The following is a 6,000-nucleotide window of genomic DNA, read 5'->3' on the forward strand; positions in this document are numbered from 1 at the left end:
TTAATGGCATGTAGATTTCTGAATGTGTGGTAGGTAGGAGGGTGCTGGGGTGGGCGAGGAATTGTGAGTGTGAAGGAGAGAATGTTGTAGTCAGAGAGGGGAAGTGGTGAGTTATCTGTCATGGTTCCCAATGGCAAGGGAACGTAAAAAACACATAAGTAACGAACGAGCTCTCGGGTGATGGAAACTCGAGTTGACCGTGAGCTAAATCTACCACACAACTAACAGTAGCCAGGGAGCATACCTACGGCTTCCTATATGCCACACGCCAGCCGGAGGACTAACTACACCTGGTAGAGGAAGAAACAGACCTGGCTTACCTCTAGGGAAATACCCCAAAAGATGATAGCAGCCCCCCACATGTAATAACGGTGAATTAAGAGGAAAAGACATACACAGTATGAAAGTAGATTTAGCAAAGAGAGGTCCACTTACTAGATAGCAGAAGGATACAAAAGAGGACTTCACGGTCAACTGAAAACCCTTTCAAAAACCATCCTGAAATTACTTTAAGACTCCTGTGTCAACTCATGACACAGGAGTGGCAATTTCAGCCCACAAGAGCTTCCAGCTACAGAGAATTACAAAAACTGCAAACTGGACAAAAGGTACAAAACAAAAGGACAAAGTCCACTTAGCTGATCAGCAGACTAGTAGCAGGAACATGCAACCGAAGGCTCTGGTTACAATGATGACCGGCAAGGAAATGACTGGAGAGCAAGGCTAAATAGGAAACTCCCAAACACTGATGGAAGCAGGTGAACAGAAGAAGCAAAGTGCAAACAAGTCACCAGTACCACCAGCAACCACCAGGGGAGCCCAAAAAGCGGATACACAACAGTACCCTCCCCTTAAGGAGGGGGCACCGAACCCTCACAAGAACCGCCAGGGCGATCTGGATGAGCCCTATGAAAGGCACGAACCAAATCCGAGGCATGAACATCAGAGGCAGTTACCCAAGAATTATCTTCCTGACCATAGCCTTTCCATTTAATCAGATATTGAAGTCTCCGTCTGGAAATACGGGAGTCCAAGATCTTCTCCACGACGTACTCCAATTCACCCTCCACCAGCACAGGAGCAGGAGGTTCAGTAGAAGGAACCACCGGCGCCTCATATCTCCGCAACAACGACCGATGGAACACATTATGGATAGCGAAAGATGCCGGGAGGTCCAAACGAAAGGAAACAGGGTTAAGAATCTCCAAAATCCTATAAGGACCGATGAACCGAGGCTTAAATTTGGGAGAAGAAACCCTCATAGGGACAAAACGGGAAGACAACCACACCAAGTCCCCAACGCGAAGGTGGGGACCAACACGACGACGACGGTTAGCAAACTGCTGAGTCCTCTCCTGGGACAATTCCAAATTATCCACCACTTGTCCCCAAATCCGATGCAACCGATCCACCACCGCATCCACTCCAGGACAATCCGAAGATTCAACCTGACCAGATGAAAAACGCGGATGAAACCCTGAATTGCAAAAGAAAGGAGAAACCAAAGTGGCAGAACTAGCCCGATTATTAAGAGCAAACTCCGCCAACGGCAGAAAGGCAACCCAATCATCCTGATCCGCAGACACAAAACACCTCAAATAAGTCTCCAAAGTTTGATTAGTTCGCTCCGTCTGGCCATTGGTCTGAGGATGGAATGCAGACGAAAAGGACAAATCAATGCCCAACCTGGCACAGACTGCCCGCCAAAATCTAGACACGAACTGGGTACCCCTGTCAGAAACGATGTTTTCCGGAATACCATGCAAGCGAACCACATTTTGAAAAAACAGAGGGACCAACTCAGATGAGGAAGGCAACTTAGGCAATGGCACCAAATGAACCATTTTAGAAAAACGGTCACACACCACCCAGATGACAGACATCTTCTGAGAAACAGGGAGATCCGAGATAAAGTCCATAGAGATGTGCGTCCAAGGCCTCTTCGGAATAGGCAAGGGCAACAACAACCCACTAGCCCTAGAACAACAAGGCTTGGCCCGAGCACACACATCGCAAGACTGCACAAAAACACGCACATCTCGAGACAGGGAAGGCCACCAGAAGGATCTAGCCACCAAATCTCTGGTGCCAAAAATTCCCGGATGACCTGCCAGAGTAGAAGAATGAACTTCCGAGATGACTCTAGTGGTCCACTCGTCAGGAACAAACAGTCTACCAGACGGACAACGATCAGGTCTATCCGCCTGAAATTCTTGCAAAGCACGTCGCAAATCAGGAGAGACAGCAGACAAAACCACTCCATCCTTAAGGACACCAGCAGGTTCAGAATTCCCAGGAGAGTCAGGCTCAAAACTCCTAGAAAGAGCATCTGCTTTCACATTCCTAGAACCCGGTAAGTACGAGACCACAAAATTAAACCGGGAAAAGAACAACGACCAACGTGCCTGTCTAGGATTCAGGCGCCTGGCAGACTCCAAATAAATTAAATTCTTGTGATCAGTCAAAACTACCACCTGATGTCTGGCACCCTCAAGCCAATGACGCCACTCCTCAAATGCTCACTTCATGGCCAAAAGCTCCCGATTACCAACATCATAGTTTCGCTCAGCGGCCGAAAATTTTCGCGAAAAGAACGCACAAGGTCTCATCACTGAGCAGTCGGAACTTTTCTGCGACAAAACCGCCCCTGCTCCGATCTCGGAAGCATCGACCTCAACCTGAAAGGGAAGAGAAACATCAGGCTGGCGCAACACAGGGGCAGACAAAAAGCGTCGCTTAAGCTCCCGAAAGGCCTCCACGGCAGCAGGGGACCAATTGGCAACATCAGCACCCCTCTTAGTCAAATCCGTCAGAGGTTTAGCAACGCCAGAAAAACCAGCTATAAATCGACGATAAAAATTAGCAAAGCCCAAGAATTTCTGGAGACTCTTCAGAGAAGTAGGCTGCGTCCAGTCGTAAATAGCCCGAACCTTGACAGGGTCCATCTCAATAGAAGAAGGGGAAAAAATATACCCCAAAAATGAAATTTTTTGAACCCCAAAAACACACTTTGAACCCTTTACACACAAAGAATTCTCCCGCAAAACCTGAAAACCCTCCTGACCTGCTGAACATGAGACTCCCAGTCATCAGAAAAAATCAAAATATCATCCAAGTACACAATCATAAATTTATCCAAATATTCCCGGAAAATATCATGCATTAAGGACTGAAAGACAGAAGGTGCATTAGAAAGGCCGAAAGGCATTACCAAATACTCAAAATGGCCCTCAGGCGTATTAAATGCGGTCTTCCACTCATCCCCCTGCTTAATTCGCACCAAATTATACGCCCCACGAAGATCAATCTTAGAGAACCACTTAGCCCCCCTTATGCGAGCAAACAAATCAGTCAGCAAAGGCAACGGATACTGATATTTGACTGTAATTTTATTCAGGAGACGATAATCAATACAAGGCCTCAGAGAGCCATCCTTTTTAGAGACAAAGAAAAAACCGGCTCCTAAAGGTGATGAAGAAGGACGAATATGTCCCTTTTCCAGGGACTCCTTAATATACTCGCGCATAGCAGCATGTTCAGGTACAGATAGGTTAAACAAACGACCCTTTGGAAATTTACTGCCAGGAATCAGATCTATGGCGCAATCACAATCCCTGTGAGGAGGGAGTGAACCAATCTTAGGCTCTTCAAAAATATCACGATAATCAGACAAAAATGCCGGAATCTCAGATGGAATAGATGACGAAATGGACACCATAGGAGTGTCCCCATGAGCCCCCCGACATCCCCAGCTTAACACAGACATAGCCTTCCAGTCAAGGACTGGGTTATGAGACTGTAACCATGGTAATCCAAGCACCAAAACATCATGTAAATTGTACAACACAAGGAAGCGAATCACCTCCTGATGGTCTGGAGTCATACGCATAGTCACTTGCGTCCAGAACTGTGGTTTATTACAAGCCAAAGGTGTAGAATCAATACCCTTCAGAGGTATAGGGACTTCCAGAGGCTCTAAATCAAACCCACAGCGCCTGGCAAAGGACCAGTCCATAAGACTCAGAGCGGCGCCCGAGTCCACATAGGCATCCACGGTAATAACTGATAATGAACAAATCAAGGTTACAGACAAAATAAATTTGGACTGTAAAGTGCCAATTGAAATGGACTTGTCAACCTTCCTAGTACGCTTAGAGCATGCCGATATAACATGAGCAGAATCACCACAATAGAAGCATAACCCATTTTTACACCTATAATTCTGCCGCTCGCTTCTGGACATAACTCTGTCACATTGCATTTTCTCTGGCTTCTCTTCAGAAGATACCGCCAAATGGTGCACGGGTTTGCGCTCCCGCAAACGCCGATCAATCTGAATTGCCATTGTCATGGACTCATTCAGACCTGTAGGCGCAGGGAACCCGACCATAACATCTTTAACGGCATCAGAAAGGCCCTCTCTGAAATTTGCCGCTAAGGCGCACTCATTCCACTGAGTAAGCACAGACCACCTACGAAATTTTTGGCAGTATATCTCCGCTTCATCTTGCCCTTGAGATAGGGCTATCAAAGCTTTTTCAGCTTGAATCTCCAAATTAGGTTCCTCATAAAGCAACCCTAAAGCCAGGAAAAACGCATCCACATTGAGCAACGCAGGATCCCCTGGTGCCAATGAAAATGCCCAATTTTGAGGGTCACCTCGCAGCAAAGAGATTACAATCTTAACCTGCTGGACAGGATCTCCTGAGGAGTGAGGTCTGAGAGAAAGGAATAATTTACAATTATATTTGAAATTCAAAAACCGAGATCTATCTCCGGAAAACACCTCTGGTGTAGGGATTTTAGGTTCAGAAATAGGAGCATGTATAACAAAATCTTGTAAATTTTGAACCTTCGTACCAAGATTATTTAAACCTGCAGCCAAACTCTGGACATCCATGTTAAACAGCTAAGGTCAGAGCCATTCAAGGGTTAAGAGGAGGTAAGAAGCAGCTAGACAGCAATTAAGGGCTAGGCAGCAAAACTCTGAGGGAAAGAAAAAAAAAAAATTTCCCTTCAACACTTCTTTTTCTCCTGCTTCAGCCCAAACAATTAACACTTTGTTGGCCGGTCATACTGTCATGGTTCCCAATGGCAAGGGAACGTAAAAAACACATAAGTAACGAACGAGCTCTCGGGTGATGGAAACTCGAGTTGACCGTGAGCTAAATCTACCACACAACTAACAGTAGCCAGGGAGCATACCTACGGCTTCCTATATGCCACGCGCCAGCCGGAGGACTAACTACGCCTGGTAGAGGAAGAAACAGACCTGGCTTACCTCTAGGGAAATACCCCAAAAGATGATAGCAGCCCCCCACATGTAATAACGGTGAATTAAGAGGAAAAGACATACACAGTATGAAAGTAGATTTAGCAAAGAGAGGTCCACTTACTAGATAGCAGAAGGATACAAAAGAGGACTTCACGGTCAACTGAAAACCCTTTCAAAAACCATCCTGAAATTACTTTAAGACTCCTGTGTCAACTCATGACACAGGAGTGGCAATTTCAGCCCGCAAGAGCTTCCAGCTACAGAGAATTACAAAAACTGCAAACTGGACAAAAGGTACAAAACAAAAGGACAAAGTCCACTTAGCTGATCAGCAGACTAGTAGCAGGAACATGCAACCGAAGGCTCTGGTTACAATGATGACCGGCAAGGAAATGACTGGAGAGCAAGGCTAAATAGGAAACTCCCAAACACTGATGGAAGCAGGTGAACAGAAGAAGCAAAGTGCAAACAAGTCACCAGTACCACCAGCAACCACCAGGGGAGCCCAAAAAGCGGATACACAACAGTTATCTAGGTAAGAGATTGAACAGAGCCGGGCAAAGACCAGGTCCAGGGTGTTACCGTCTTTGTGTCTTTCAGAGGTTGAGAGCTGTGAGAGGCCTAGGGAAGTGGTTAGTGATAGAAGCTGGGATGCAGATGTGGAAGTGGGGCTGTTAATGGGAATGTTGAAGTCTCCCAGGATAAGGGTTGGCAGTTCTGAGGAC

The sequence above is a fragment of the Ranitomeya variabilis genome, chromosome 4, assembly GCF_051348905.1.
Source record: "Ranitomeya variabilis isolate aRanVar5 chromosome 4, aRanVar5.hap1, whole genome shotgun sequence".
NCBI classification, from domain to species: domain Eukaryota; kingdom Metazoa; phylum Chordata; class Amphibia; order Anura; family Dendrobatidae; genus Ranitomeya; species Ranitomeya variabilis.